The 22654-nt window shown below is 39.3% G+C and overlaps 1 pseudogene; it reads left to right on the top strand.

Moving 5' to 3' along the window:
- The first annotated feature begins 1372 nt into the window (after window positions 1-1372).
- Window positions 1373-4003, top strand: LOC139084050 (prohibitin 1 pseudogene; annotated as a pseudogene).
- Window positions 4004-22654: the final 18651 nt, after the last annotated feature.

The following is a 22654-nucleotide window of genomic DNA, read 5'->3' as shown; positions in this document are numbered from 1 at the left end:
TTCTGACAGGATACAACACACATGCTTTGCAGCCAATCTCTAACCAACTCTGGCCAGGGTGAGGAGGGGTCAGGAGGGCAGGCAGGTGAGTGATTGCCTGGTGCAAGCACTGTTGCAGAGTGGACTGTTGCAGAGGGGACGCCAGCACCAGGTGAGGATTTATGAGTCTCTCTGGCCTATTTCACCTCGCTTACAGTCTGCTTGGTTTTCTTGATCTTTCCCGTGGCTTCTAAGCCACAGATTTGGTTGGCCTACTTCTTTCTAGACAGTATGCCATCTGCATACACCATTTGCATACAGTGTTGTTTTTTTCCTGCACTACCCACAAAAGCGGCGGGGATGCACATGGCTCTCTCATTAACTAGGCACAGAAAATTTGGCTATCACTAGGCCCACACAGAATGGAGCCAGTTGCTGCAGTGAGAAAAAGGACTTCCAGGGAATTCTGCGGGCTTCTTTTTCCTCTTGATATGCCTGTTAAAGAGGGAAAAGAGAGTTCTAACAGGAGGAAAAAGAAAAGTTTTATGAAGTCCAAAATTATAGAAATGGCCAGGTTTATGCCAAGAGACTAACTTCTAAATCCTTTGGCGCTTCAATGACTGAGTCTATACTAGGAACCTATTTATCTTGCTGAGGATCTGGCATATTTTACACCTCCTGAAAGGAGCAGTTTACTCTGGAGCCATAGAGTCATGTAGGATAATAATCCCAGCAGACAAATGGGAGGAGACAGCAATAATAAATATCTCCGCTATAAGAGCGTAGAAGAAGTAAAAGCTTGGGGCATCTCGTGTGCACCAGCTGCTTAATAATAAAGACAATGATAACGTGAGTCTTAGGCCAGGCTGCAAAAATGTGTCTTAGTTACAGGTATCAAAGCCCAAATGTCTGCCCTTGTTTATTACTGTCATTTAGTATGCGAGTGGTGTCTGCCTCCATCACAGTTTTCTCTGACACCAGAAACACAAGGCTTTCTCTCTCTGAATTTACAAAGTCTCCCAGTTCTGATCCATTTCCCTCTCAATTTTCTCCTAACCCAAGATTGTCTGGTCCTTTTGCTACGGAGAGAAAGGGACCTTGCTTTCCAGGAAGGCTTAAATCATTGCATTTGTGTTCATTGAACTGTTAAGCCCTATCCTGTCTGAGGGCTGGGGTGGGTATACAATTATAAAAATGATAATACTAAGAATACTGTTTTCTTTTTAATTCAATTCCACTTGTTGATCACAAGCCTCAAGAGTTGTAAGGAGTGAGACAGCTCCCTCAAGGAGTTTGCAATCTAGTAAGAAGGTTGCGATAAGCACAGGATTATAGTACAAGAATAAGATAAGCTGAATGAAAACAAGGGATCCTGTGAGCCACAAGGGATCCAATGGGCTGCAAAGGATCCTATGGAGAAGGCCAAACACATCCAGCTGGGGAGAAGAGAAAGGTCAGGGATGTCTTCATGAAGTTGGTGGCATTTGAGGTGAGTCTTGAGAGTTTGGTTTAAGGCAGGGAGCAGTAGCAGAAGGCTGGGGGAATGAACTGGACCCACATGAGACTGGAGAAATCGCCTTATCTGTAGAGCCTGAACCATTAAGGACCCCTGGGCAATCTTCGGCCCACTGTCTATGGATCAAGAAAACTTAGAGGTAATTCAGAAAAGTGTTGATATCAGGGAAGTCTTTTACTTCCTGGACACAGCAATGTGAAATTCTAGGTGATCAGGTAAGAATGTTGAGGAAAAGTAAACTACATTATGATGCTAAGAGATATGTGTATTTCTAGAGAATAACTAATGTTGTAGGAATTAGAATCCCATTTACCGGGGAGAGAGTTGGCAAGAGCCAAGCATGGTAAGAATCTGTCAAGTGGGCAGAGTTTGGGGCCAACATTCTAATCTTGAAGAGATTATGGGGCATTATGCAGGGTAACAGACTGACTTTAGAACTGGGAATAAGGTCCAACGCAAGAGTCCAAATCTAGGGCCTGAAACAAAGTGAGGAGTCCAAAGGGCTATTCTTCAGAGGTGTCAGCATCCAGACTCAGCCTAATCGCATCAGATACTCAATTCTGTTTAGCAATATATCTCAATGCCAAGCCTCACCAGATGGTAAGCCTGAGCTGCTGACTATTTTTGCCCTGAGCAGGCACTAGGGTTTGTATATCTGCAGGCAATGTCCTGTGTCAGAGATGAGAAGAGCAGGGGAAAGGGGACAAGGCAAACTTCTTCCTCTTCTGGCAATGCCTGACTATGAGCCCCAAGGGGCTTCTGCTACAGAACAGCAAAGCCTGGTGGGGGGCATTATTTGAGACATTACCAGTCACACAAGAGGAAAGAGATAAGAGGCAAGAAAAAAAAAGAAAGAATGAGCAAGAGAGATGTCAAGCCTGATCTACAGGAGGGTGAATAGTGGTTGCAATAGTGCTGCCAGAACACTGAGCGTTGGGCCAGCCTTGAGGTGAAGAGGACAAGTCTGGGACTCCACCATGAATTGAAGCTCTCAAGGGAGAGCAAGGAGGTTACAAGCGGTGCGGGCAAAGTCACTGACATAGCCCTGGATTAGCTGAACCTCTAGTGACTGTCAAAAGCCAAAGCAAATCTTCTCTGCAAGAAAACTTCTCCAATCCCCAATTTAAGCCCTCAGATGTTCCACCTATTATGACAAACAGTGAGCTCACAAAGATCACTAAACACAGAATGTAAGCCACTATTCCTGAGAGCTGGCAGAAATAACATGCAATGAATTTAGAATCCTATGGATTGCAGATATGAAATCAGATATAGAATATGTAGAATATAGAGCAGCTGTGCAAGCACAAGTATTATCTAACCCACAAGAAACTTTTGGGAGTAAAAACATGGATTTGTGGGAAAAAATGAAACAGCAAGAAATTAAAATTGTAATTGTTGATACGAAAATTTTAATGAGTTAATTAGCAGATTAGATACAGCTAAAGACAGAGTTAATGATTGTCAGATATACCTGGAGAAACTACCCACAATGAAACACTGAGGAGGGAATGGAAAATAAGAAAAGATATTAAGAGATTTGGGAAGTATAATATACATCTACTCAGACTACTGGAAAGAGAGAGTAGAGGAAACAGAGAAGAAGCATTACTCAAAGTGATATTGGCTACAAATTTTCCCACTTTGTGAAAAATATGGACTTACAGATCCAGGAAGAACAGCATATCCCTAGTAAGTCAGTATTTAAAAATCCATGCAGAACATCAAAGACAAAGAGAAGATCTTAAAATCATCTAGAGTGAGCGGAGCAGGGGAATTCACATGGAAGTCAGAGTGGAAGCAGGTCTGAATGGGCTAAGAAATCAGGTCCAGCAAAAGAAACACAGTTACCAAAGTGCTTAAGTCCATGGGCAGGGCCAGTTCAGCCTGGCCTTAGAATTTGGCAGAAATTGTAAGTGCGAATGCTGGCCACAGGGCTGTCACCTTTGTCTGGTTCTGTAAAGTCTGGAACATTGTAGTAGGCGAAAGGACTCATTATTTTATCCCTTGGGTGCAAAAACCAGTTATCCTTGACTGCCACATAACATACCAGTAATCACTGGAAATAAAAATTTACAGAATGTCAATGTCATGCTTTGCATCCTTTTCCACGCAGTTGCTATCAGCAATAGAAAGGACTATGACAAGCATGGGCTGCCATCAATCACTATAGAGATCCTCAAATGAATGGTGGCTCACCTTGATGTCAGAAAACTGGTCACCTAGAGAGAGCTGGTCCCCAGCAAAGTGAGTGATGACCTATCCAACATGTTCTTGACACATTTGATCTTTAGGACAAAGTTCTCAGAGCAGTGAAAGCCAAACAGGCGGCTTAGCAGAAAGCAGAGAAGGCCATATTTGTGAAAGAAAAGAGAGCAACAGAACAAGGCAAGCATCATATCTGCCAAGGGCAACTCCAAAGCAGCTGAATTGGGCAACAGTTTGAGCTGCATAGGCTGGACGCTCAGGGGACATTGTGTGCAAGCTTCCTTGCTCTTGAAACATTAGCTGCCTGCCTACCTCAGTAATGCTTATTCTAAACTCAGCTCCTCCAGATGACCAGGCCACAGCTCCAATCTTAACATAACCTTCCTCCTGTCCTCACCCTACCAGATCATTGTGAAATTTCATGATTGACTTAAAATGAAGGGGAAAAAATCATTTTAAAAGATCTCAGAGGGAAAAAAATAGCCAGAAAGAAGAAAACAGGTTACCTTGAAGGAATAATTAGAATGACAAAGTGACTTTCCAACAGCAACAGTGGAAGTCAAAAGACAGCAAAATAATATCTTCAAAGAGCTTAGAAAAAATACTTTCAACATAAAGTTGTGTACCCAGCTAAAGTATCTTTCAAAAAAAAGTAAGATAAAGACATCTATAGACAACAAAAATGAGAAGGTTTATACCAAGAAAACTGCTGTAATAGAACTTCTAAAGGAGCTATTTCAGGAAAAAGGAATGTGATTCCAGAAGGACAACCTGAAATACAAGAAGAAATGGTAATAAAGCAGGAAAAATATGCCAACCTATTATAAAAATAGAAAAGAAGCAGGGAGGACAGAAAGGATTTACACAGAGAGTAGCTAGAAGGACAGTGTTGCAAACAGAGTGAACAACAAAAAAATTGAAGAGAGAAGAAAACCTGGGACATGTTGAAGACTTGATGGATCTTTGTGAGAGAGCGGCCAGGTTGCAAGAGACATTTTCTCCCTTCTTTCATTATTATTAGTGTCAGTCTTAAGGAAAAGCCTTCAGAATCTCTCTCTGCTCATCCTCACTCCCTGCTGTCCTCTTCCCCTCTCTCTTTCTCCTCCTTCCCAAGAGGCTGTCTGGTTGGTCAGATTCCAGATAAACCCTTGTTTCCTAGGGTGTTGTCTTCCCGTTAAAAAGTCAGTGCATGAGGATATAGCTCTGTCCTGGTCTCTCAGGAGGCGGAAGTGGGGAGGTCAGGGCCAGCTCTTGCATAGAAGCAGACCAGGCATATTGCTCTTTCTTTTTCTCTTTTGCTTTTATGCGACCAGTAGTAAGTTTTTCCAAACACTCTTCGCTATGTGACAGCCAGGTAAACCTACTGCTCCAGCAACAGCCCAAATTAATTTAGTCCTACATATTCAGGACAAATACATTTTCTTTTGCCAGCTGTTGCCCCCCAGTTCCACCTGCTGGAATGTGTAGGTTTGTATTGCCCACCTTAGGGGTTAGATCTGTGGGTTAGGCATAGGACAGTGAGAAGTATGGTAGGAGATGGCGAATAGAGCAAACCCCATAATCTGTTTTGGACTGGAACTCATACTGTTTAGGCCTAACTGGCATAGAAATAAAGGACCCTCCTATTTTATCCAGCAAAGGACGTTGAAATTCTATGCACGCATGGGGAATATCAACTATGACCTGGGATTTGGGTATTTAGGGATCCCTTGGCTATAGCACCATGTATTATCACCTACTTATGTTAAGAATTCTAACAATTTCCTGAGACTGTTATAATTTAAAGGAAGTTTCTAAAAACAGCATTATTGAGGTATACTTACATACAATAAACCATATACATGTAAATTGTGCCATTTGATGGATTGTAACATATGTATATATACATGGAAACTTAAAACACAATAAAGAAAGTGAACATATACATCATCCTCAAAAGTTACCTTAAGCCCCTTTGTAATCCTCTCCCCCATCCCTTCCTACCCTCCCCTCCAACTTCATCCCCAGATAACCACTCATCTGCTTCTATCAGTGTAGATTAGTTTTCACTTTCTAGAATTGTATATAAAAGGAACCATACAGTATTTACTCTTCTTTTGTGTGGCTTCTTTCATTCTACATAATTATTTTGAGATTCATCCATGTTTTTGTGTACCAATAATTCAATATTTGTACTCCTAACTAGTATTGCATTGTATAAACACACAACCCTTTGTTTATCTATTCACCTACTGATGAACATTTGGGGTTGTTTCCAGTTTGAGGCCATTACAAATAAAGCTACTATGGATATTTATGTAAAAGTAAATATTTCTTTGAGTGGACAAAGAAATTTACCCATTTCTCTTGAGTAAATACCTAGGAATGGAAGGCGTGAATCATATGATAGCTGTATGTTTAACTACTTCAGAAATTTCTAAACTATTTTCTCAAGTGGTGAAAGTTCCAGTTCCTCCACGTCTTCATCAACACTTGTGTGGTAAGTCTTTTAAATTTCATCCATTCTTAAAGGTGTGTAGTAATATCTCACTGTGGTTTTGATTTGATTTCCCTAATGACTAATGATTTGGGGCATTTTTTCATGTGTTTATTTGTCAGATATATATCTTCTTTGATGAGGTATCTGTTCAAATCTTTAGCTTATTTTTAAATTAGGTTGTCTGCCCTTTTTGTTATTGAGTTTTAAGATATTACTATCCACTCAACTCTGTTCCCCAAAATTCCTATGCTGAAGCACTAATCCTCCATTTGACTGTATTTGGAGATAGGGTTTTAGGAGTTAATTAAGGTTAAATGATATCATAAGAGTGGGGTCCTAATTCTACAGGATTAGTGGCCTTGTAACAAGCGGATGCACATGCACTGAGGAAAGGTCATGTGAGGACACAGCAAGAAGATTGCAGTCTACAAGCCAGAAATAGAGTCAGTGCCAGAACTCAACCATGCTGGCACTCTGATCTCAGATTTCCAAGCTCCAGAACTGTGAGAAAATAAATTTCTGTTGTTTAAGACACCCAGTTGATGGGATTTTGTTATGGCGGCCCAAGCAAAGTAAGACAGATATATATATATCTGAGATATGCATCTATATATATATATAACGTAAGTCTACAAGCCCTTTATGAGCTATATGCTTTGCAAATATTTTCTCACAGTCTAGGGCTTTTCTTTCCATTTTCTTGATGGTGTTTTCAGAAGAGCAGATGTTTTTAATTTTGATAAAGTTCAGTTTACTAATTTTTTCTTATATGGATCACACTTTGGGCATCAAATATAAGATATCATTGCGTAACCAAAGTCATAAAGATTTTCTCTTCTGTTTCCCTCTAGAAGTTTTATAGTTTATATCTTACATTTAGGTCTGTGATCCATTTTAAGTTAATTTTTGTGTATGGTGCAAAGTATGACTCAAAGGATGGGTTTTTTTTTGCATGTGGATATCCAATTACTACACTCTCCTCATTATTGTAACTTTATAATAAATCTTGAAATCATGTAGTGTTAGTCTTCCAATTCTGTCCTTCTTTTTTCGAAGCTGTCTTGGCTATTCTATATCTTCTACATTTCTAAATGAATTTTGGAATCACCTTCTCAATTTCTATTTTAAAAAAGCCTGCTGGGAGTTCGATTGAGATTACATTGAATATATATATCACTTGGGAGGAATTAATATTTTAAAATACTGTGTCTTCTGATCCTTGAACACAGTACGTGTCTCTTCATTTATTTAGGTATTTAGGTTCTATCACTAATGTTTTATAGTTTTTAGTGTATAGGTCTTACACATTTTTTTGTCAGATTTATCCCTCTATACTTCATTTTTATGTGTAATCATAAATGATATCTCTCAAATTTCAATTTCCGATTTTTCATTGCTAGTAAATAGAAGTACAATTTTTAAAAGATTAATCTTGTATCCTGCAAACTTGTTTAATTCACTTACTAGTTCTAACAGCTTTTTTGTAAATTCCATCAGATTTTCTACCTAGAATCATCTTATCTGTGAATAAAGACAGTTTTATTCCTTCCTTCCCAATCTAGATGCTTCTTATTTTTTCTTGTGCTTCAGGAAAACTTTGATCACACTTAGCATAACTCATAATTGTACAGATGCAACTGAAGTCCAAAATAGGTGATCTTTCAAGTCTCCTTTGGCATCTAAAAGACCAAAACTGAGATTTTAACAAAGCTGACAGAACCTGCCAGATGTAGCACTTGTAGAGTGGTGTATCAGCTTTCTGCTGTCATAATAAGGGTATGTTACAAACAATCTCAAAACCTCAGTAGCATAGCATAGACAATAAACATTTACGTGGCTCATGAGTCAATGTGCTTTACCTGATCTGGGCTGGGTTCACTGAGTTGTCAACGGTCAGCTGCAGGGTGGCTAGGTCACTCTATTTATCTTCTCTGGACTCACTCTCATGTATGGTGCTGGCTGGCTGATGGCTGACCTAGGGCACAATTGGGATGACTGGGGTGAATAAACTCTGGGGTGTCTCTTACCCTCTATCAGGCTAGCCAGGTCATAGTCTTCTTATGGTAATGACAGAGGCAAGAGTAGCAAACGAAAATGCACAAACATTTTTCAAAACTTAAAATTTGCTGACATCCCATTGGTCAAAGCCATGACCAAAGCCAGAGTCAGAGTGGGAGGACCCTCTGAAGTTACACAACAAAGGACATGGATACACAGAGGCATGAAGACTTGGAGCCATTAATGCAGTCAGTAATGGTTAGAGCCAAGGGGTTAGTTAGTACAGATGATGGCAAAGAAATACCATAAATCTTGGCCCTGAGTCAGTTACATGTACATTTTACCTCTTCTGGTAGAGTGACTAGCACAGTTTCCCAGTAGTTCTTTGCCAAATTGCTGTGGCAAGATCTGAGAATTAGTATGAGTAGAAAGTAAAGGGTGGGTACTGTGTGGACAGTTAGATATATCTAATTTTCAAGAAATCTTCAAAGGCAGGGGAGACCAGGCAATAATGAGGGATTCATTAAATAGATGGATTCCAGTGTCCAGAATATCACATAGTAATTGGGACATTTTTGATTGCAAGTGACAGAAATCCAAGCGAAACTGGTTTAAGCAGAAAAGGAACTTTATAGGTCCCATAACTGAAAAAATCTAGGAATATATCAGGTTTCAAACACAAAGCCTCAAATCATGACACTGTGACTCAGTTTCTCGCCATCACTTGGCCTGGAATTTCTCTGTCTGTCTTCGCTCTCAGGCACGCTCTCTCCACATGAGGGTTGTCATCAGCTCTAACCTTACATCCTCCATTTAAACAATTTCGTGGGAAGAGAGCTTCATTTTTCCTTCTAATTCCAATAAAGCTCTAAAATTGGTCTCACTGCTCTAACTTGTGTTACCCCCACGACACTGAAGCTGTTACTTAACTCGAAGGAATGGAAAATGCTTGCTGGCCAGTCCTGCCTCAGACACACACTTTAGAGAACACTGCATATCACAAACACACTTACACACCCTACATTTATTTAAGAGCACTCTGTCACTCAGGAAACCGTTCTTAACACTGGCGCAGCACAACCCGTAAACTGAAACATCTACTCCTATGACCAACACCAGTCAGGCCCAAGGAAAATTCTCACATAGTTTGACCTGTGTCCTCAAAACAAAAGAAAAACTGAATCAAAATGCTAAGTGTTGTTGCTCATGCTGCCCTGACACTGGAGATAGATACTACTTTGGAGTAAGCAGAGGATTTCAGTGGTTGAATTACTTAGGTAAGAGAACAAGCAGTTAGGTAATTTTACATTTTTTATATTTTGTTAACATGTCATGTCCTTCTTCTTAGATGACATGAATTATATAGATTCTAGCCTAATGAAATATTTTCTCCCAGTAGTGCTAATGACCCACTTTCTTATTTCTCTTCATGTTTCATTTTGTGGTTCCGTAGATACTCACAAATTAGCTTTATAATTGCAAGCTGGTGGCTGAGCAACATCTTACAATATTAAATAATTCATATCACTCTTAACATTTGTATATACATAGATATATATATATAAACGCAGCATGCATAAAGTATGGCATTCATTCTTTACCTAGGCGACTGGATGGTGATTGAACACCAGAGTTGTGAATATTTTTATTTTTTGTAAGAAATACTAATAAGATGTATGCAAATTTTCCCCAAAAATTAAAATTTCAGCTTTGTTTAGATAATTTTTAGTTAAAATTAGAATTTATGTTTGGCTTTTTAATTTTAAGATAATTTTGAGTATTTTAGAGGAAAAATGAATATTTTTGAAAAAGTATATGAAAATAATTTTATATTTTTATATATTTTATTTTCTGGATACATTCAAGTTTTGTTTTGTTTTGTTTTGTTAATTTTTATTGAGTTAATGATAGGTTACAATCTTGTGAAATTTCAGTTGTACATTATTGTTTGTCAGTCATGTTGTAGGTGCAACCCTTCACCCTTTGTGCCCACCCCCCACCCCACCTTTCCCCTGGTAGCCACTAATCTATTCTCTTTGTCTACATTTTTAAATTCCTCATATGAGTGGAGTTATACAGAGATTGTCCTTCTTTGTCTGGCTTATTTCACTTAACATAATTCCCTCAAGATCCACCCATGTTGTTGCAAATGGGACGATTTTGTTCTTTTTTACGGCTGAGTAGTATTCCATTGTATATATATACACCACATCTTTATCCAATCATCTGTTGATGGGCATTTAAGTTTCTTCCACGTCTTGGCTATTGTAAATAATGCTGCAATGAACATTGGGTGCATAGGACTTTTGGAATTGCTGACTTCAAGTTCTTTGGATAGATACCCAGTAGTGGGATAGCTGGGTCGTATGGTAGTTCTATTTTTAGTTTTTTGAGGAATCTCCATACTGTTTTCCATAGTGGCTGCACCAGTTTGCATTCCCACCAGCAGTGTATGAGGGTTCCTTTTTCTCCACAACCTCTCCAACATTTGTTACTATTTGTTTTAGTTATTTTTTTCATTCTAATGGGCGTAAGGTGATATCTTAGCGTAGTTTTGATTTGCATTTCCCTGATGATCAGTGATGATGAACATCTTTTCATGTGCCTATTGGCCATCCGTATATCTTCTTTGTGGATACATTCAAGTTTTATATTTTTTTATTACAATTATTTTTTTCCAGTTTTACTGAGAGACAATTGATATATATCACTGCATATGTTTAAGGAGCACAACATGATGATTTAATTTACATATATAGTGAAATGATTACCACATTAGGTTCAGCTAAACATCTATCTTCTCATATAGACACAATAAAAAGAAAAGAAAGAGGGAAAGAAGAAAGGAAAAAAATTTCTCCTTGTGATGAGAACTCTTAGGATTTACTCTCTAACCAACTTTCCTGTAAATCATACAGCAGTTAGCCATAGTCATCATGATGTACACTACATCCCTAGTACTAATTTATCTCACAGCTGGAAGTTTGTACCTTTTGACCACTTTCCTCCAATTCCCCCTCCCGCTACCAGCTCCTTCCTGGTAATCACAAGTCTGATCTCTTTTTCTAAGAGTTTTTTTTTTAGATTCCACATATAAGTGAGATCATACAGTATTTGTTATTCTCTGTCTGATTTATTTCACTTAGCGTAATGCCTTCAAAGTCCGTCCATGTTGTTGCAAATGGTAATACGTCCTGATTTTTTATGGCCAAATAATATTCCATTGTTTCATGGTTTCAGCTCTTACATTTAAGTCTTTAATCCATTTCGAGTTAATTTTTGTGAGTGGTGTAAGATATGGTCCAGTGTCATCCTTTTACACATGAATATCCAGTTACTCCACTACCATTTATTGAAGAGCCTGCCTTTTCTCCGTTGACTGTTCTTGGCTCCCTTATCAGATATTATGGCATACAGTCATGTCCATTCATTTATGTATTGTCTAAAGTTGCTTTCACACTACAATAGCAGTTGAAACAGAGATCATAGGCAAGGCTAAAATATTTACTATCTTTCCCTTTAAGAGAAAGTTTGCTGACCCCTGCTTTAGATTACTCTCAATAGAACACAAATTACATGAAAATATTGATTATAATAACATAATTAGTGATTATGCTAGGATAAAAAGAAGACAAATTTTGTGGAATAAATATGTAACAATTTATGAAGTGTGTATTTTAATATGCACCTGGACATTGCTAGTCCATCGAACCCACACCTAGACGTGCAAATATAATTAAAGTTTGTTGTATTTGGTATTTTTGCTGACTTTCAGTCATATAAAAATGACATTTTTATACAAAACTAAAAATTTTGGCATACTGAAAGCAAAATCATAGAGCATATTTTATGTAACAATTTGCTCAATTGATAACTTTATAGTATTTAGGAAAGTGGTAAAGCGGGGGGGTCCTCCATTTTAACTCTTGTTCTTGGGTCCTGTGAAAGTTAGAAACAGGACTAGGGAGAAGTTGCTAGGTTCCCCAAAGGAGAACCAAGATGCTGTTACAAATAGAAGGGGAAGGGAGATTGGACAGATTATAAACAACAGATGTCAATTAGAGCTGACAGTTTGCCAACAGGAGCAATTCTTTCAAATGCTACTGTTCTCGGATTCCAGAACAGGGATTAATGGAGGCAGGGAGGAAAATATTAGACCCATGGAAGACTAAGCAAGCTGTCTCATGGCATTCCTGGCCGGCGAAGTGTTTGATCAGAAGCTCAATGGCCATGTCAAGGGTACTGCAGAAGGGATTCCTGCACTAGGAAGGAGACTGGACTAGATTAGTTTAGTCAACAAATAGTTGTTCTGAACTGTTAAGTTTCAGGCTTTGCACTAGGTCCCAAGGCTTAGACAATTTTATGATTCCAATAACCAGCTGAAATGCTGGGAAGGAACAGGCTAGTTCCCACTCTTGCAAATGTACACAGTTCAGACACAGCAGAGAGTCTAGCTCTGCTATTAAGAAAGCTCTGGGTCTATTTATATATCAGAGACACACAAACTCAGAAGCCGTCATCACTACAGGAGGTAATCTGGGAAGTTACCCGAGGACAGCCTATGGCCTTACCAGTTCAGCTTCAGAAGGAAGGATTAAACAATCTTTGTAACACAGATCCCCGATGTATAATTTTTTTCATCTAATCAGTCCACCAAAGGCAAAAGATGAAATTCTAACAAATTAAATTAAAATGCAGTATAGACCACTCTGAAAAGCAGATTTCAAAGCCAATTTTTCTCTGATTTCCTTTTGAACCTGGAAGTTAAAGAGGTCTGTGGAGGGAAAAGGACGCATCATCTTTGATCAAATCTATCAAATCAGTTTATTCTGTTTCTAAAGGAATTAATTAAAGGAAAAGACACACGAGCGTTTTATCTCACAGTAAAGGGAAAGAACAGGGCTTCGTTTTCATTCCTCACAAACCTCTGGAGCCAGTCTTAGGCAAATGACAGTCAATAGCACAGTCTGTACAGCTTCCCATCCTTGGTTTCTTTCCTTTCTTGCCATTTGCTCCTCCCACAAAATCATGCCTTTGTCTTCTGTCAGTCTCAGTTGAGAGCCACAGAGTGCTACTGAAATGCATTTAGTTCCTCTAAGCCAGTCTTACCACAGCTATTCTCTAACTAAAGAGTTTTCTCCTTTTTCTGCTTTACATGTGGGACGCCTACCACAGCATGGCTTGCCAAGCAGTGCCATGTCCGCACCCGGGATCTGGGCCAGTGAACCCCAGGCACCAAAGTGGAACGTGCGCACTTAACCGCTGTGTCACCAGGCCAGCCCCTAACCAAAGAGTTTTAAAACTGGAAAAGGCCTTAGAGATCATCTTGAAAACTTCTTCAGTGCCCAGGAAAGTTGAATAAATGGCTCTCAGTTACCCCAACTTTTGGTAACAGAAAAAAATTCTATGACCCAGATATCTCAACTTTCATTTAAATGTTCTTTCAATGGTGCCACTCAATGTGATGGTACTGTGGAAGATTAGAGAAGTTTTCTGGATAATGCATTCATAAAGTCCACTTTAGACTTGAGTGTCTCTCAAATATTGGCTTGGTACCCAAATCATCCACAGAATTCTTTTGGGAAAACTTGGCTTTGTGCTTTGGCTCTGAAACTTCCTGGTTGTTGATTATGGGCTGATCTCCTCTCCTTTTAAACCTCAACTTAATTATCTGCAAAGTAAGGATAATCACGGAAGCACCTTGTAGGGTTGTTTTAAGGATTTTATCAGACAAAGTATGTAAGGCACTTCACAAATTGAAAAGACATACATATATGCCAGGTGTTATTACTGTTGTTGCTGTTAGACGCATGTTTCTCCAAGATATTTCCTGGAGAAATTTTCCACAATCTATAATCTCTCCTCTTTCCTCTCATTCATTCAACGTTCATTCAATGTTTACTGGGTATCTGTTGTGTGTCAGGCACCATTCTATGTGATGGAGCTTCAAAAATGAGTGAGAGAAAATGCAGGCCATCAGGAATTCCACGGACTAGAAGCAGGTATATAGATAATTACCATGTAGAGTGAGTATATGGGTACAAAATGCTGTGGAAGCACAAAGGGGAACTTACTGATGCTGAGGTCCTTAGGAAGGCTGCATAGTGCAGGTGACATTTGGATAGTTTGAATCAAAAGTAGAAGTTCTCCAGACAGGAGAGGGAAAAGAAAAGAAGGGTGGAAATCGAGGCTTTCCAGGCAGTTGGCTTTGTGATGGATTTGCAGGTTTATACAAAGGCAGGTAGCCTAGAAGTGGCTAATACGTAAGATAGAACAACAATGACAAGAACAACCACAACTATCTTTTAGAATGACTTCTAAGCTCCATACCTTTTACCCAAGCTTATAACCTACACAATGACCCTTCAAGGTAGGCAGCATTACCTAAAGACTACAGGTAATAAAACTAAGGCTCAGAGAGGTGAAGTAACTTGCCTAAGAAAACCTAAGTGGCAGATAGGGAAATCAGGTTTTGTATTTAGATCCTTCTGACTCTCAAGTTTGTGCTTTTACTTAATTACCACACTGCTTCTCATGAACTGGGGAATATTAGGAGATGACTGGAAATATAGGCAAGGGGCAGAAATTGGAATACCAATGCCAGGAAGCTTGGATTTTATTCTACAGATTGTGGGAATCACTGAAGGATTTTTAAGCAGATATTTTAGAAAAGCAGGCCTTGGGGCAGTGTATAGAACGGATGGAACAAGGAAGAGACTAGAAACAGGAAGATCAGTCAAGGGAATGTTACAAAAATCCAGGCAAAAGAAAATAAGGACCTCTGAAACTATGTGTTTATTTGCTCACTCACCCATGTGTGGGGCACAGATCATTGTTTTATTAAATAAGGACATACATTATCTCACATAGCAGAAAGTCCAGAGGTGAGGCAGCTCCCAGGTTCATCAGAAGCCCTGGCCTCTTTCCTTCTCTCTGCTCCAGTCTACAGTTATCCTAATATGGGTTCCCCTTGTAGATCCAAGATGACTACCAGTGGCTGTTAGAGTTCTACATACTTTCTTTTTCACATCCTACCAGTGAGAGGGATTTCTTCTCACAAATGGGAATTCAGTATTTCCATCAGTCTGATTGGGTCAACTTGGGTAACATGAATGAGTAATAGTTGCCAGTGGAACCATGCGTTGATTGGCTTAGATGAATCGGGATCCTCCTCTGGACCTGGGTTGGGTAAGTCTCCCTGTGCCTTGTGTGGTAGAGGCTGGTACTTGAACCAAATTATAGCTTTGTTAGGAAAGAGGAGTGGGGAGTGTTACCAAAAGGACAGCAAATAGCATCCACTAGTGTCACCAAGCTTTGGGCGTGAATACTTGAAGGGAATCGATTCCTATATATACCTTTCCTGAAACTGATCTGCCTGAGGACATGCCCATGGTCAAGGCCTCAAACTAGCTCCTTTCCGACTGCCTTTCTCAATCACTCTTCTCCCACTTTACAAAAGAAAGGCATTTCTCTCTCCTATTCCAAATATTACCATAGCACCTTGGCTCAGGAAAAAATTTTCTGGGGTGCCAAAAAAAGAGGAGTACTTAAAATATTGCAGTTGGCGTTGAGAAAGTGAATGATTATAATGACTAGGTAACAAATACTTTTGCATGTCAGGTGGTTTCCAGTTTTCTGAAATTCAAAGACAAAATGGACCTGTCACCTGTTAGGTCACTAAATATATATTTTAATGATAGGTCACAGTGCTATTTTTGACATATAAATTAGAAAAAGTAAAATAGAAATAGAAGTAGTGCTGAACTCTGTTTTATTCTAACAATGTGTTATATCCAACCACAGATGCGTGAACTGATTGGGAAACAGAATAAAAGTCCCAACTATCTTATTAAGTGAAGCATTTCCACTAAAATATACTTTTTATGTTTAATAATCATAAAAGGTCAATATATTTATGTTTTCATTAAGTGTGTATTAATAACAATTCTCATAACTCACTTTGAACACTTAGATATTTATGGCATCAAAATAAACTTTTTGTCAACCTCAGTTTATATTTTTTGTTTCAGAGAAGTATGAAGAGTGATCAATAAAAGATTTCCAAGTATCAAAGGTGGGAAAGTTAAATGGAAATAGTAAGTTCAAAGAGAAAATATGTAAAAATTTTAACCACTAAAAAAGAGTTCATTCATGTATTTTCAAATGAATGATTCTGAGTATAAAATTAGTAATAGAATCAGAGATTTTACTGGATAAAGCTTTTTTAAAGCTATAATAGTTTGATTTTTAAATGTTAATATTGAGCCAGCCCTGATGGCTTAATGGTTAAAGTCCAGTGTGCTCTGCTTCAGTGGACCAGGTTTGGCTCCTGGGTGCAGAACCACACCACTCGTCTGTCAGTTGTCATGCTGTGGTGGCAGCTCATACAGAAGAACTAGAAGGACTTACAACTAGAATACACAGCTCCGTACCGGGGCTTTGGGGAGGGACAAAGAAAGAGAAAGCAGAAGATTGGCAATGGATGTTAGCTCAGGGCAAATCTTTCACAGCAAAAATAAATAAATAAATAAATAAATAAACCTTAAGACTTAACAATATGTTAGAAACTATATCTCTTGAAATATATAAACTTATAACAAAAAATTTTAGATGTCAACTTAAAAATATGAAGGAGTTATACAGTTTTTCCAAATTATTTTAGCAGATAAGATTGCAAAATTGTTGACCACTGGTTTAAAGGAGCCAACCAAGCTGCGTCCCAGAGCAGCCAGCTTGCCACAGTGCTGGGCAGATCACTCATATGGCTCCATTTTAGTTGTGCTAATTTTTAGGTTCCTATAAAACATCCAAGTTAAGACATCATTTAGGCAATTGGAATTCAGCAGAGGAGTCTAGACTAGAGATATATTATTTATGAGTCATACAAGTACAGAGACTAGTCAAAGACATATCTGCAATCATCAAGAGAGAAAATAACAATGGAGAAGAGGATCAGAATCATATTTTGGGAAATAATAATGGCAAGGGAAATGGAAGAGAGATCAGAGAATTAGGAAGCAAATAGGAAGAATGAAGACCAACCAAAAGTGCTAAGAAGGAAGCAGTGGGCAATAGTGCTAAAATGGCTCCAATAAGATAAAAACTATCAAGTATTCATTGCATTTGGCAATTAGGAAGTCAACAGTGACCTTGGGGATGTCGGGTTCAGTGGAATGGTAGGACAGAAGCCTGACGACTTTTTTTTGTCAAGATTCACCTTGAGCTAACATCTGTTGCAAATCTTCCTCTTTTTTTTTCTCTCCAAAGCCCCAGTGCATGGTTGTATGTCTTAGTTGTAAGTCCTTCTGGTTCTTCTATGTGAGCTGCCACCACAGCACAGTAACTGAACAGACGGGTGGTGTAGTTCCACGACCAGGAACCAAATTGGGGCCACCAAAGTGGTGAGAGCACTAACCTTTAACCAAGAAACCATCAGGGATGGCTCAGATGATGACTTCTTTGAATGGATATTATCCCTTGACTTTTAGGTTCAACAAAAAAAGGGTTACTGCAGTGTGACACTGATGGAAATTTTTCAGAGTACAGTGTTGTGGTATCACCACTTTTTCTGGTCCATTTGAGTCTTACAATCCCACATCAGTAACCTGGCAAGGGAGGACATAATCTGGTTCTTGAAATTAGTTGGAAGAGAGTGGATAACGTTTTTTATCCAGTCTGTTTGCAGGATAACATGCCAGTCATTCGTGGGTGAATAAAGTGTTGAAAGCCTTAGTCTCTTCCTAGAAAGAGTTATTAACTCTGTTGGAAAGAAAATATCCACACAGGAAAAAAAGTGAGAATAATTGAGGCAAAATATGCTAATATTTTAAGAAATTGTCTGAAAGAGACATTCTTATTGGTTGAAGTCTTCCTAGAAATGGAAAGACTTGGGATGGGCTTCAGATTTTGTCTAGGAAGTGTCCCAAAGACAGAGAACAGGAAGAATGGTGACATGCCAAGGTATTGAATAGGATGACAATCAGCTAGCCCTGACTGGAGTGGAGGTATAGGTGTGCAGGGGGAGACAAACTAAAAGCTAGACATTGGGAGGTGGAATATGAGTCAAGCTGTTTGGACAGGATTCTGTTGGCAATAAGAACCATTAAAAATTTTTGAGCATTTGGATTGAGAGATGACCAAAAAAAGATGTTTTAGGAATATTAATCTAGTGATGGCCAGTAAGAAAGATCGAAGATGAGGATGAGCTTTTCTTCATTTAACTATCTTTCTTTTTTTAAAAAAAAAGATTAGCACCTGAGATAACAACTGTTACCAATCTATTTTTTTTTTCTTTCTGCTTTTTCTCCCCAAATCCCCCCAGTACATAGTTGTATATTTTAGTTGTGGGTCCTTCTAGCTGTGACACGTGGGATGCCGCCTCAACGTGGCCTGATGAGTGGTGCCATGTCCACGCCCAGGATCCAAACCAGCAAAACCCTGGGCCGCCACAGTGGAGCTCGTGATCTTAACCACTTGTCCACAGGGCCGGCCCCTATCTTTCTAATGATCATAATTACAGCCTGTGGAAATATAGTCCCTAAATAGGGCAGTGACAGAGTAGACAATAGAAAAGAAGGTAAAGGAGTTAGGGGAAAATTTCTAGGACTAAGACACTGGCTGGGGGCGTCAAACAAGACAAAGATGAATTTGAGGCTCTGATTACGAGTGAAAGAAATAGGAAAGTCAGAAAAAGGAGCCAAATGATTTTTCTCCTGGCTGAGAGGTAATGACAAGAGTGCAGCTTTCTGACAGCTGAGCTTACTAAACATGATTAATTTGGTTTTAGAAATGTAGGGGTTGAGAAGATCCAGCTTGAAATGAGCACAGAGAATTGAAGGGCTAAAGTAAAAAGAAGTTAGTGCTGCATCTGTGAACATAGGAATTCCTCATCTTTGGTGTCTACGGTATATGAGGTATGCACTAGGGTGTGAAGGTACAGGAGATAATAAGACACTCTTTGAGATGTGTTGGTTGAAGATGTACATAGTGAAAGAGATTGAGATGGATAAAGAACAGAAGATCATGGTAGAATCTTAGAGCTCAGTCCTGGCAATGCACTAGAGGAAGGAAGTGGTTATAGAAATAATAGGAAAATCAGAAGAATGAGGCAATCCAAAACCTAAATTACACACACAGTTTTAAGAGGGTAGTGGAATAGAATGCTGCCAAGGAGGTAACAGAATTGAGAACAAAGGAAAAAGTCAGGGGGCTTAATGATTAAAAAGTAATCGACAACCTTTGGGAATGAAATTTAAGTCCAGCTACAGAGGGTTAAGAAATAAGTGGATGGTGAAAAAGTGGCGGATATTGGTATGCGCTGCTCACTCAGAGAGGCTCCCTGATGACTTTTCTATCCCAGGGAGTCCTTTTGCTGCACTGTGTTATGGTTGGTATGTGAATGGCAATAGGGAGATATTGCACATTTGGTAAATTAGGTACCCAAGAATTTAACATCTTTAAAAATGAGAAGTGCTTTGCAAGTCATAGTCATATTACAGTTATGGACTCAGTAATAGTGTGAATTTTCCTGTAATAATAGTACTTATCTCATCACTTAAGGCAAAAAGGATACTTTCCAGCTCAGATATACTTTCTAATCATTAGTTAAGCAAGTCTCCTTTCTGTGTGCGCACCTTCTTAAATGATCCAATTAAGCTTTTATCTTTCCCCTAGAGAGCTAATCAAATATGTGGTAAAACCACTTAGAACCACACTATAAATTTCCTTTCTTCCTTACTTCTCTCTCCTTGGCTATAAAAACTTGGTACCCACCCAAAAACAAAACAAAAAGAACAAAAAAACACATTTCACTAGCAAGAACGAGAGCTCTATTTTCACTATGAAACCATTAGCCCTATACTCAGAGCATCTACCACGTGGGGTAACCCTGGTACCTTGTATCTTGGTGGCAGAGTATGCCTCCCCAATGGTCACAGTCTGAGAATGGTGGTGGGGGCCCCAGAACAGAGGCATTTTCTTATGAAAAGGTAATGATGAGAACCTGATGTTCTTTCTGCTACAGATATTTGAGGACTTGAATTTGAGTTGAGAAGCACAGACTCTCACGCTTGAAGGACTTCAGGTTACAGCTAGTCCAACTACCTGTCCAATATTTGTATTCCTTCCACAACATTTCTGCCAAGTGTTGGGAAACTCACTACCTCCTGAGAATAGCTCTGACTCTTAGTAAGGTCTTCCTCATAAGGAGCCAGAATGTGTCTCCCTGTATTGTTATTGCTCCTAGTTCTACCAATTCAAGCCATTCAGAGTAAATGCAGTCCCTCCAAACCCTTCAAATATTTGAATGTAGCTTTGTTACTCAAACCCTTTAGTCTTCTCTTTTCCTTCAGCTTCACTCATTAATTTGCCTTTAAGCCCTCCACTGCCTTAGCTGCTCTCTATGAATGCACTCAGATTTTCTCCTCCTTTCAGGAAGATACCCCGACACAGAATGCATCTCAACTCCTGGGCTGTCCTAAGAAGGACATGGCAGGGGGTGTCATCTCCCACATTCAAGATTCAACAACTCTGTACCACTCCAGAGACGATCTATCAAAACACATTATATTTGTGCTTTCCATGTCATTCATGGCTCACAAGTCTTCAATGTCTTCCTCTTTGTTGTTGAATCACATCTAAGTTTCCCTGCTTTTTCTCACCTCTCCTACTGGATTCATTCAACTTTATTTTGTATTCCATTCTAACAGATATGCATCACTTGGGTCAAACCAGTTTTATCAGTGTATCTCAAACATATCACCCCTATTCATCTCCAACACTGTGCATGCTCTCCTGTTCTTCCCTGTCTGAAATTCTCTTCCCCTTGCCCATCTAAATTCCCTCTATCCTTTAAGATCCGACTAAAATACTACCTCCCTTATGAAACTCTCCCATGCTATTCCAGCTTGTATTTATCTCCTACTTTCCTGAACGTTTTTAGGAAAGCTGACAGAGCAGGACTCACCTTATATCCCATGAGTATGAAACATCTCAGCCCTTTGTCTTGTATTATTCACTATAAATTATATGTCTAGATATTACACTCCCAGGAAAATGTGAACCACGTTTTAAAATTCTCTTTGTTTTGTTCACTATTCATTATGGACTGAATGCTTATATCCTCCCAAAATTCATGTATTGAAATCTTAACCCCCAATGTGATGGTATTAGAACGTGAGGGCCTGTGGGAGGTGATGAGGTCATGAGGGTGAAGCCTTCATGAATGGGACTAGTGCCCTTATATAAGAGATCCCAGAGAGCTCTTCAGCTCTCTTTCTACCATGTGAAGATACAATGAGAAGAGGCAGTCTGCAAGTTGGTCCTCACCAGAACCTGACTGTGCTGGCATGCTGATCTGGGACTTCAGCCTCTAGAACTTTGAGAAATAAAGGTTTGCTTTTAAGCCACCCAGTCTATGGTACTTCGTTATAGCAGCCTGAGCTGACTAAAACACTGGTGTATTGTCAGCACCTGGAGCAGAGTCTGGCACGTAGTAGGCACTCAATAAATACCTGTTGGATGAATAAATGAATATATGAAAAAGGCTTAAGAAATGCATATTGGTTGATTGATTGATTGACCTGGATTGGACAGATGATTAGCCAGAGCAGAGATTAAATAGCAGAGAAGGACAAACTATCATTCTTAAAAATCAGGAATGGGTCTGATTCAGATTTGCAGAAGGAGGAAAAAGAGGTGGAGGAAGAGGTGGGCTGTCAGCAGAGAAAGTCTCCAAGTCCTCAGGGGAATAAGATTATGTAGGGAGCTCTGACTCATCTTGGGAAATCATCAGCAATGCTCCAACACTCCCTAAAAACAGCAGCCCCCGGATGAAGCTTTGAGGCAGTTTGGAATCTTCTCTTGTCTTTCCCCCTTTGACATGAGGGAACTCATTTTGCAGAATGACTTGTTCAGTCTCCCAGGTGCTGTGGTTATTTAATATTCAGGATATGTCAGGGTGCGTCCTGCTGTATGTCACCTTCATATTCAAGTTTCTTCTGAACCCAGGAAACTACTGGAAGAAGGAAAAATGGAAGTAGAAAAAAATGGCTTCAAAGAGTGACATAAATTCTGATGTCCCACCTTACTCATTCTCTCCACCCACCTCTCCACTCCCCCAATCTCATTTCTCTTGCTCTATCTATTCAGTTAATGGTTCCACCGTATCTTCTCAGCCCCAAGTGCTATCTCCCATTCCTTCCACATTCTCATTTCTAATATCCAAGTGGCCACCAAATCCTGTCAGTTTTATTCCAAAATGTCTCTCAAATCTGACCTCTCTTCTGACGTCCCACTGCTTCTACCCTTTCTCAAGCTCCTATCCTCTCTCACTCAAATCATGGCAATAACTTCCCATTTTTCTGCTGCCTCAATTCTCTCCCCTCCTCCAGAACATTCTTCACATTGCCACCAGTAGAGTCACAAATGACGGATCCTGGTTGGTCCTAGTTATACTTCTGGTTGGTCTGTCATTC

The sequence above is a fragment of the Equus przewalskii genome, chromosome 6 (assembly GCF_037783145.1).
Source record: "Equus przewalskii isolate Varuska chromosome 6, EquPr2, whole genome shotgun sequence".
In the NCBI taxonomy this organism is placed as follows: Eukaryota; Metazoa; Chordata; class Mammalia; order Perissodactyla; family Equidae; genus Equus; species Equus przewalskii.
Note: the sequence above shows the minus strand (reverse complement) of the source record. Positions and strands in the feature narration are given on the sequence as shown.